Below are 12,171 nucleotides of genomic sequence, written 5' to 3' on the forward strand. Positions count from 1 at the left end.
ATAGTATTCTCTAGTGAGTTCCACCAAACAAAGGCTCCGTGAAACAAGGTAGGCTTAAATCTGGTTTTATTTTGGGCGAGAGACCTCACCTTTTACCGATAGCTCCTCTACAGCAGTTCAAGGCAACCAACGCCCTTCTTACCATTTCCTCAAAGTTAGGCTTCTACGACAGCTTCCTATCGAGGATCAAGCCTAAGTACTTGACCCTGTCTGAGAGCCGCAGACGAATACCCTACTCGAGGAAAGGACAACCACCAGTGTTACTGCGACAACATGAAAAAATGTTTCGTAAAAAAAACACCAAATGTATCACTATTTTTTTGTAAGTATCAAGTTAGAAAAACTTAAAAAAATTGTTATTTGGTCTCATATATAAGGTATATATTTTTTACTATTGTCAATAACCAAGAAAATCATGTAATGCACATTCATACACAAACATATGTATGTACATGAAGAAAAATATCTTAGATGTAGTGAGAGAAACTTGGATACAAATATATGTATGTATTTAAAACTATTAACTGTCGATCATCTATATATAATTGCTGAGTCATACGACTTAGTTAGGGTGATCTGGTGTAGATACAGAATTGAGTTGTATATGAAATTAAAGTGCAAGCTCCATAGGTTATTCAAAAATTGTCAGATTTCAAATCGGTGAAGTAGGTGACAAAATATAAGTGTTTAAACATTTTCTTGACTCACTCTCAACGTATCTATATATAATTGCTCAGTTATACGACTTAGTTAGGGCGATCTGGTGTAGCTACAGAATTGAGTTGTACATCAAATTAAAGTGCAAGCTCCATAGGTTATCCAAAAATTATCAGATTTCAAATCGGTTAAGTAGGTGCTAAAATACAAGCGTTTAAAAGTCGATAGTGAGCTGTGTATTCTATTGAAAATTATTAACCAATTCGGATTCGTATTATTCAAAGTTTTGAAATATAAAAAATAAAAATAGCTGAGATCACTTTCTTTAAAAGGACCCTGGATGACGGTAAAACTCAAGACTTTAAACATTTTTTCATGTGATTTTTGAAATGAACGATCCAAATTAGCCGGTATACGTACTTAAGTATGTATTTTAATATTTTGAGAATCAGTGGTTGAATTTTTGTACGGATATCGTGAAGGGTTCGACTATACCTTAAAAATTACTTTTTCTCACGGCCCGGTATACGAAGCTATAAGTAGAGTAAGACCCTTTAATAACTTAAAAATTATCTTGGGTTATCAGGTCCGCTGTGGTGTAGTGGTAAGCAGTGCGCGCTTAAACTCCGCAACGCCTGGGTTCAAACCCTGGTCAAAGCAACATCGCAAAAATATAGAAAAAAGGTTTTTTCATAACAGCGGTCGTCCCTCGGCAGGCAATGTCAAGCCCACGAGGGTATTTCTGCCATGAAAAACAGCTTCTCATAAAAATACAATCGCCGTTCGGAGTCGGCGTGAAGCTGTAGGTCCCTCCGCTTTGTGAGACAACATCAAGGCGCACGCCACAAATCGGAGGAGAACCTCGGCCAAACACTAACATATGTGTAAGCGCCAATCTATTATTATTATATTAACAGGTATCTAGCAATACAAGATTAAGTGTTGTCTTTCATGACGTTCTTTAAATAAATCTTGAGCTAAATACTGAAGTATATTTATAAATATCACGATTTATTTTTTTCTTATTTTAAATACTTAATATCTTGATTATCACATTTTGTGATACATTCCATATTAAACTCATTGGAAATTACATATTGTCGTTTAAAGTACAAAACCGCGTATCGTGATTCTGCAAAACCGCGTAACTGACATTGGCTGCCAAAAATTGGATTTGCTCACACATGTCTTGGCTCAATCCTTATACATTCGTCCTGAAATATACTAGGCAGATATGCGATTGCTTTATAAAAAAGAGCACCATTTTGAAATATTAGTGTTTTTACACTCTAGAAAATAATTTATACAACTTCACATACGCGGTTTTGTATTTTGCTGATACGCGGTTTTGCATTTTGTTGATACGCGGTTTTGCACTTTAAACGACGATATGTAGAATAGATGAAACTACCTTCAGTGTCGGCTTCATTTTGACTATGAATACGCGCCAATATATTCTCAACAGTTTATAATGAAAGTCTATTTCTCTTTCATATTGGATCAGTTTTAAAATTGTAGCCGCAGAGCTATATATGTAGCAAGCAAAGTTAATTAAAAATGAATGCAGTCCGCCCATTATATATAGTTCGTTTAAAGCATTTTTCCTTATGCTTATTAGACCCAAAAACGTTTAACATTTTCGATCAATTTTTAAAAGGTGTCACAAATTTTTTTCAACTAAAACAAAACTATCACCTGTCAACCGAATTGAAGTACATTATAACCCGTGTAACTAATATTTTTTAATTGCTACTCTATTTAAACCATATCTTTAAAATTGTTTCTTACTAGCCCGGTTAAGTTACATTTTCAAAGTTGCAGTAACTCGCATAAAGCTGAAAATCGGTAGGAATATTACGAGCCTCATTATAAATGCTAAATGTGAAAAGTCCTGATCGATCCCAGATCTAAAAAAAAAACTATTCATTTTTCAGCTAAACGGTAAGATTTATCTTAGAAATAGGTTAAACAAAAGTGGAGATCATGCAATTATCTCCAAAACCGTTATGACATTTTTTTTCCTAAGAATCACCATTTCTGGGATACAACGACTTGGTCGACATACATTTTGTATTAATTTATTTAACTTATAAAATACTTTGAATTTAAGTTAAAAAACAGGTGGTAATATAATAAATTCAGTCTGTATGGGAGGTGCCAGGGGCCCCTTTCCAAGAACACACATTTTTTCCATAAGTATAGTGTTGATTTCATATATCACCATGCCAAGTTCCAGTGCTCTACCACAAATACTTCCAGAGGTATGCAGTATGAAAAATTCCTTTTGTAAGACAGGAGCAACGTTCCTTGGGCTAATTGAGATAAAAGCTATCGTATAATTTAAGCTGGGCTAAATGACACCAGTTTGAGAAATTTCATTATGAAAGGTTGAGTAGTTAAAGCGTGAAAGCGTAACAAGCAAAACATTCGCGTTTAAATGAGTAAGGATTATCCACATTGTCCTCTAACCTCGGATTCTTCTCAACGACTACCACAAGCAAATTCACGCTTTTTATAGCATACCTGAAATTCAGTTACTGTTGTGAGCAGCCTTTCCTCTCGCACTTGGTAGCTGGTACATTTGTTTAATACTTGTCATTTTATTCCTCAGAACCTTCAAATAAAGGCCTGAAAACCCCAGGTTTTAGGTCTGGCCGCTCAAGAAGCTATACCTTAATAAAAGTAGTTTTTCTGCGAGTTGCACTAGACATTTTCTGACTTTCTCGATTTTAGCAAGTAAATTAGTCATTTAGTGTATTTGAAGGGGTTAGAATCATAAGGGTCTAAGCGACATTTTTTGAAAATATAAGTTATACCCATATTTGTATAGGTAAATATAGTATTTATTTGGTGACGAAGAGTAAACATTCTTTAAATAAGTTAATTAACCTGCATTCATTTAGGCAAGAATCATTTCATATGAATTTACCCAAAATTTACAATAAGTAATCAACTTTAACTTTAATTATCTTAAAACAATGTCAGACCTACTTAGATACTTTTGATTCTAAACCCTTCATTTGTTAGTTTTGTTATGAATAACTAACCTGCCGTACGGGGGAACAACTACAGGACTGATGAATCGGTAGCGACCGGGTAAACTCCGTCAATTACCGACCGACTACTAGCAGTGTATTTCATCGATTACTTTTACAAGGCATTGTCCTAGGCGGTAGTCACCATCGGCTCACTCTGCACTACCGGGAGTTACTAAAGTTACTACTTGCGTGATATATGGGCGCCCTCCGTCATAGTTGTTCGCTATTCTGCTTCCAATTGGGTCGACTCTGCACTACCACGGGTTAATAGAGTAGCTACTTACCTAGGAATCGGTGCAGTAGCAGTTCAAAAGTAGCGGTTGACTCCAGCAGTACTGGAGGGTATTTACTGATATTTACACATATCAGTATTATTAGCGAATGTATAGAAACCGCACTTTAGTGCCAAGCTGCTTTGTGGCGGCAACAATAAAATATTTCCCCATATATGTTCTCTTTGTAATGTATGAAAATTTGTACTACGCGGAAAATTTAAGTATCTTCCGAAAATTTGCACAAACAGGGATCACTTTTGAAGTAAATGGATCAAAACGGCAACACTGGCCACCACCGGTATCTTGTACTTCCTGGTAAACAAGATCAGTTCCGACTTGCTGAGATTTACTGCGAGGCCGCCGTTGATCGCCCAACCAAAAGTTCCATATCATCTACATAGGCAATCACCCGACAGTCAACTTTTTCCAGTTCCTCTACAAGGTCGCTTACATCCGCAATTAGGGTTGCCAGATTCTGAAACGGAGAAATGATTCGATTTCTATTTTCGGTGGAAAAAACATTACAAACATAAAAAAGGAGCATAATTTTTTAAATTTTTTGTGCAATATATTGTTACAAATTACCAAAAAGTTAATATATGTAAAACCATATATTGAGATCGTTTTCATTAACTAAAAATATCTTAGATATCTTTTTCAAAGCAACAATATGTAAATGTTAAAAATAAATAACTAAATTCCACAAAAGAATTCCAGGCTGCCATTTCTTTACCATGTTACACCTTTTTACTATCATGCTTAACTTTGCTTACCAACTAGTGTTCGCCACAATATGAATGGCAAAGTACAGAGCGTAAAATAATAACTGTCGCAAAGGTTTTTTTTGTAAACATAAAAGGGTCCTTTATAGATTTTGCGAAAAAAGTATTTTATTGTTAACTTTGTAAATATCTTACGTTATTTTTATTAATTATGTAGTTTTAATTTATTTGCATATGCCAGCTTTGGGAGAAAATTACATGTGTTTTTCAGGTGTATTTTTTCTTAGACTTCGTATAAAAAAAATAACAAAAAACTGTATAGGGTTGGTCGAATGAATGGTCTAGTCACCAGTTCTGAGTGTATTCGATTGCTGATGAGTATGAGGCCTTATTTTGGACAAAAGGGGGAGTATAAAGGACTCAAATGGAGGAAATTAACCTATGGTTACAAAAGATATGTAATAAAGTAGCCGACGAAGACTTGCATGCCGTTGCGCTTTTCTCTCAAAGTGTTTAACGCTGGTAAACCCAAATAAAGGTTAAAATTTAGAAACTAATTAATAAGATTTAGGTAAAATCTATAGAAAATTAACAATAAACTAATTTTTTCGCAAAATCTATAAAGGACCATTTTATTTTTGAAAAAAAAAACCTGTGCGACACTTATTATCTTACACCCTGTATATGATAAATAATTAATAGCTGGAAAAAGGAGTACACAAGAAGTACAAAACTAATAAAGGAGTACGTTTCCAGAATTTTTTGGAGTACAAGGGACTACATTGCAATAAAAAGGAGTACGTTTACTCTCAAAACCAGTACGTCTGGCAAACCTATCCGAAATCCAGAAAATATTGTGACGAACGTTCGAATATTAACTTCAATACCCAATATGAATGTTATGAATGTTTGGAAAAGGAACATAAAGCTCATTTACTTCAAGACTGTTATTGGGTTGACTTGGTTAATCTTTGGATTTTCTATGTTATACCAAAACCCAGAATACCATGCGTACACGAAAAGTAAATATTTTACAATTTCAATTGCATACATGTAGAGCCAAGTCTCGCAAAAAAAAAACTTTCAAACTTGATTTCCCAAAATTTTCATTTTTACACATTCATGTTTATCTCTTGCGGGTCACATAAGGGCGAGAACTCTCCCCAGACTCAAAAATTAAGATTAGTGCCACAAGAGATTATTTTGCGATTTTTAGCCGATTGGGTATTTGAACCTCAGCCTGGTGTAATTAATCAAAACCTCTTGAAGGATCGATCAAATTCGCGTTCACAAAATAAGCACTGTACGATAGTTAATAAAAAAATGGTTAATATGTTGTCCGGAGTAGAAATGGCGACGATATCTACTGTCGTTTTTGAATATCTACAGGAGCAAGTAGAAGTGGGGGAGTTGCACCTCATGACTTGATACTAAAAGTTAGAGCAGTTGTGATGCTAATCCACAACCTAAATATGTGCATATGAAGGGTTAATTAGGGTCTCGCGTAATAGTTAAAGAATTACAGTGTAATTGTTTGGATACCGCAATACAAATATTTATGTACATATAAAGGGCTAGCTAATGGACTTTAAGCATGTGATTCGAATTATACTATCCCATATAAATTAAAAGCCCAGCGAATCAACACTTTCTTTTGTATTTAAACGTCGCCAATTCAAAATTATTGTAGCGTTCGCAATAACAATAAATAAGTCTCGAGGTCAGACTCTAGCAAGAGGATTGCTTAACGCAAGGCGTATTGAGTAGAGTACGATCTTGCCTAAATACCAAGTAAGTTAACTACCAAAAGCAATGCATGTGGTTTTTAGGATAAAGAAATATGGAGATTTTTTAGACCGCGGAGCACCCCGATTTTCGGAGATTACTAGTTATAAAATATTTTCTTTTAAAAACTTGGAAATAAGCTTTTTGCTATAACCATTTAGGGCTGGTTTCTCCAACTCAACTTAACTTAGTTTAGTAGTTTTAGTTTTTGCAAATATGAGTACTGGCATCGATACTTTTTTAGAGTATTCCATATGAGTACTAGTATCGATACATTTCTAAAAAGTTCTATCACTAACCATAGTTGACTTTTGCAGATTTATTGGAGGCTGCCGATGTTATTGCAGAAGAAGTAAGTTCTACCGCGTCTGCAAGATTGCCGTCATCGGAAATAGCATCCGAAAGCCACCCGCGACAATCTCCCTAAGAGTTGACTATTGTAGATTTGTTGGAGGCTGCCGATATTATTGCAGAACAAGAATGTTATACCGCGTCTGCACGATCGCCGTGTTCGGAAATAGCATCAGAAAGCAACTGGCGACAATCTTCCCAAGAGTTGCAGCAAAAAATGTAAGTTGAACACATATACCTATATATGTTTGTTGCTTTAAAGTTATAATGTTCCACAAACGTCATAAAACTTTATAGAGAAGTACTAAAACGTGAGGCAAAAGAATCACAAAAACTGTTAAAGCTAAAAATGTAAGTATATAGGTAATAACGAAGTTGCTCGCGTAAGTTTAATTACATATTGTGCAATTACCTCCAGTGAAGAAATTTCTTGCGAAAATCATCGCCTACAAGACTGCTGCAAAAAGCGATTGGAGGAAAACACCCTATTGAAAAAGAAAATGTGAGACAATAATAATATTCAATATAACTAGTGCTACGTAGCGAATCACTGACCTGTGAAAACTTTGTTTTGAGAGAGGCTAAAAAGGCTTGGAAAAAACAAATCTCTTCTCTGGAGGAATACACGGAAAAAGCAAAACTCGAGCAAAACAACATTGAAGAAAAGCTTCTGGCGATATTTACTCCTGGTCAAATTCGAAAGCTAAAACTCGGGAAAAAAAACAATTAAAAGGGTCAGAAGAAGACATTTCTCGTTCAATCACCCTATACTGAACCAGCGCGAAAGTTTATAAGGTGCTTAGGAAGAAGGGATTTCCTCTTCCAGGGGTTAGCACGCTACAAATCTGGGCAAGGAAGATACAAATTACTACCGGGGTAATTGAACCCGTAGTTAAAATTTTGTCCACCGCGAGTCAGCTCGATACCGTACAAAAAATATGTATGTGTCATAAGCTTTGATGAGATGAAGGTCCGAAAAGCGTATTGCTACGACAAACCTTGCGACACAACGTACTCACCAGTGGATTATGTACAAGTAGCTATGCTCCGAGGTACGATATACATATATAAATAAATAAAATGACATTCAATTTTTATTAAAGCTTCGTTTTTAAAAAAGCTTGTCGGCGAATTCAGCGTACAAGCATAATTGGTAAGGTATGTATGTATATGTATGTATGCAGATATTTAAATGCCGGTTTGCTATTCGCGCGACAAGCTTTTTTAAAAACGAAGTAAATTAGTACAAATTGTTAGTAATTTTCATTAGAGTTTGAATAACTCCATTTACTAAATGGCTTTTAGTAACTTTAACGAGACCTTAACTTATTTTATTTTATTCATTTTAGTGCAGTTTTCACAAAATTGTCTTGCTAAAAAATCTTTTGTTACACTAGTTCATTTTACTCCTTTGATTGTACAGGTTAAATAAAAGCTTGTTTTAAAAAAATATTTTTTTTACATTATCGCTATCTAGTTAGGTATAGGGTAATCAATACATTATTCTTATGTTTTTCCTTATGCTCCACTTGTGATTCTCTATAGAGTTTTGTAAGTTTTTGTTGTTCCTGGTTTTGTCTTATATATTACTTAATTTTAAACATTAACATATTTTAATTCTTTATTATAAGTTACAGTTGTACTATAAAAGATCATTGGGATCTTATTGTGCTAATGTAATATTTTATAATAAATGAAAATGAAATGAAATTATTTTATTTAAAATACCCTTAATTTTCAGGTTCGTTTACGATAATGTCCGCATATTTATGTTTGAAGATGCACCGCATCTTATTAAACTATTGCGAAACCACTTTTTAGACAGCGTTAAAAATGGCTACGAAACTCTTTTCGCACACTATTGCGCAATCAATCACGAGAGCTGCTGATCTAGGTCATCTGGGTAGCCATAACTGGGAGGAGTGCCATAGACTCTTTAAGCTGGTAAGTTATAATTTTACATTGATTTTTTTTGCTCCCGTGCAATTACATTATAATATTTTTAGACGAATGACTGGTTCGACGTGATGAACGCAAGAGCTCCGTACCCTGACTCCAGGCCTCGTACACACGCATATGGATTAGCCCTTGATGTTCAAAATGAAATAATTCGGCAAATGACGGAAATGGTGTCTGAAATGCGAGTAATTGGAAAGATAAGTCTTTTACCTTTTCAGAAAGGTAAAAAATGAGGAGTGTCGAATCAAACAATTGTATCATTATTGTAGATAATGACAATGTTGTCGAGCCGTAGAATTTAGCCTAATTTTCGACTTACGCAATCAGGCTGATTGTCTTTTGATTGGACGCTTTTCAGTTTTAATTAAAGTTTCCCCAAAAATATCAAAATTCAGGCGTTATTCAGTCAAATTTGGCATTGAAGCTGCTTTACGACGGCCAGTATGTTCTAGAAAATTTGTTCGGACTCATTCGTTCAAAAGGGGGTTTGAATGACCACCCCGATCGCCAGCAGTTTAAATATCGCTGTGTTGTCAGACAACGCAAACGTTTCATTTGATGACACTCCCGACCTTGAGTTGGAAGGCAAATCTCTTACAGGCGAGAAAAAAGTGATCTCATGTCAACTTTTAAAATACGTAAAACTTTTCATTTAGGCACTATTGTTAACAAACTTTCGCAGAAATATGTTAATAATAATATCGATGACAACTGCATGTAGGAAGAGCAATGGTTGGAATGTTTGGAGGACGACGGCGCACTGTGTTTCGACTATATGGAGGCAGGTAGAAAAAAGTCATGGTGACAGTTCTTCACGAACGATACATTTCCAAAAAAATACGGGAATGGGCGCGATACCGACTAATCAGTTTAGTTGCATTTGGCGCTGAATCCATTACAGAAAGTGTTTCTTTTTCAATTGTAATTAATTATCTAAATGTCGTGGAATATTCGGGTGAAGGTATTTATCATTTATTTGGTATTTTCCTATTTTCTTACCAAAAAATTTACTTTGAAATGTAGATGCTAAAGATTATTAGTAAAAAAAAAGTGTGAGTACCGGTCCGTCAGGTCTTGAAATTAGACTAATATTTTAGTGAATTTTATGTAGTTTTCGAATATATAATTTGATCTTTGCGCGCGATTTTGCAAATATATGTAATTTTTGATTTTCAGCTTCTTTTTGCATAATTTAGCGAAAAGAATTTTTCAAACAATGAAAAAATCCCACCAGATATTTGGAAAAAGCGAGTATTGACACCTAAGTCATTTTATTGTATAACCTTTGTTTTCTGAGAGTGGAAAGCAGGAAACAAAAATTACCCAAAATTCCATCACATTTAATGACTGGGCCCACATTTTTTGTGAGTTTTGAACGTTATAGTAATCCAATCTTCCCCAAATTTTATATTTAGGTTTTTCTAATAAAACAAAGACTACAAACTAAATTTCATCGAAATCGGATGAGATTTAATGTTTCCGCCCACAAGAGTAGAGGGCGTGGCAATTATTCCATCTTCATAAAATTTCATAATTCTCTATTTCTAAGTAAAACTAGAGCACATGTCATGTTTCAGTGAAATCGGTGCAGCTGTACTATTATTTCCATCTGCCTCCATATAGTCGAAACACTGTGCGGCGTTGAGAACCTTGCGGGTTACTTTTGTAACAGGCTACATAGCTTGCTTCCCGAGATGAGAGCGCAAGACCTTGATGAGAGCTTTACCTGGGTTAACCATCTCACAGAAGGTGGCCTGTCAAAAACTACGACAATTAATAAAAGTTTTTGACGACATTAACGGAAATGGGTTTAAACCTATAAGTGCGTTCTTAGAAGAGCAAATCAAAAACGCCGAGCATATAAGCTGTGATGTAAGAATAAAAAAATTGTTTTTCCGCGCCCGCATGTTCTTTAGAATTAGAACCTTAAATAAGGAATTTTGCGAAAATGCGCGCACTCGAAAACGAAAGTTAAAGAAAACTGCCACATAAAATAACAGCAACAATAGTTGCAACATTCGACTTGGTCCTTTGAGAATGCATTGTAATATATTCACTTCGGTAAGAAAACCTTATTACACTATTTATGTTACAATACTCTTATATCATTTCATACAAGTACTTAAGCAATGACCCAGATAGTAATCAATTTAGCACAAGTTCACTTGTATTTGTCAAACTTCCTGTTCTTCGACGCCTCCTATTAAATGACCTCAATAATAGTAATACTTTGGTGAGAAATTAAGTTGATTTCATTCTTAATATTCACTTTTATTTTGTATAAATATTTCATTTATTTACATATGTATTTCAACAACGTGCCAGGGTGCAATAACATCCTAGTCAAGGTTGTAGCACAATACCCTTCACCATTGGCACCGAAAAGTTGTGAGTATTATTGCTTGGTCCTTTGAGAAAGAGTTAAACGTTTTCTGGTATGTAAATACGATGGTATGGTTAAGAAAAAAAAACGTTATAGCACTTTTCCAGATTATTATGAGCTGTTTACTATAACCTAATCTAGGTCTCGGTACCTGTAAGAACGGCTTCGGATTTAGCAGGCTACAATTACAAAATTATCATGTAGCTACGCCAATTTCTTTAGGTTTGCTTAGTGGGTTTTCAGCTGATACGATACAGTTCCATTGCGTTGGATACAGAAAATTTACTATTTTGTTACAAGTGTGCAGTTTTATAGCCCATTCAAATTTAGTATAACAAAGTGCAAGATTTTTGGTAATTTTTTTTTACGAAAGTTCTTCCATGTAAAGTATATTCGACAATTATTTTCTGTATGGAGAAAATGAGCAACACGTTCCAAAAATCAACGCGATTTTCTAGCAACTTTAAACATTTTGTCATACTAAAATTTAATGGACTGTAAAACTGCATACTTAGAATTCTTCTACAAAATCTGAATAAAAAGTTGCAAATTAGTGTGCAAATTTAATGAATTTTCGTGAGTTTTGCACAAAGTTTAGAGGTTTTATTTTTATGCTTTTTGGTGTAAAATGAACAATATTTTTATAAAAAATTATCGAAAATAAATTAGAATAAAAAACTTTGCATATATTGCGAAAAATTCACTGTGCCAACACTTTTGTTCGTCACTGTATGTATATATTTATCAAATGAACGTTCGTAAACATGTAACTTGAAAGAAATGTTTACATAATAATGCACACAAACAAGAATATAAATATATATATATATATATATCTTCTATACTAATTATATAAAGAGAAGTCCCTTTTTTTGTAACAGGTAATCTCGCGAACGGCTGGTCCGATTTTCATGAAATTTTGTATACAAATAGCTTTCGGTAACCACCATGTTTTAGGCTAAAAAATTTTACTTTTTTTCGGGTAGGTGGACCAGGGACCG

The sequence above is a fragment of the Rhagoletis pomonella genome, unplaced genomic scaffold (assembly GCF_013731165.1).
Source record: "Rhagoletis pomonella isolate Grant_MI unplaced genomic scaffold, Rhpom_1.0 Rhpom_scaffold_00007, whole genome shotgun sequence".
Classification (NCBI taxonomy): Eukaryota; Metazoa; Arthropoda; class Insecta; order Diptera; family Tephritidae; genus Rhagoletis; species Rhagoletis pomonella.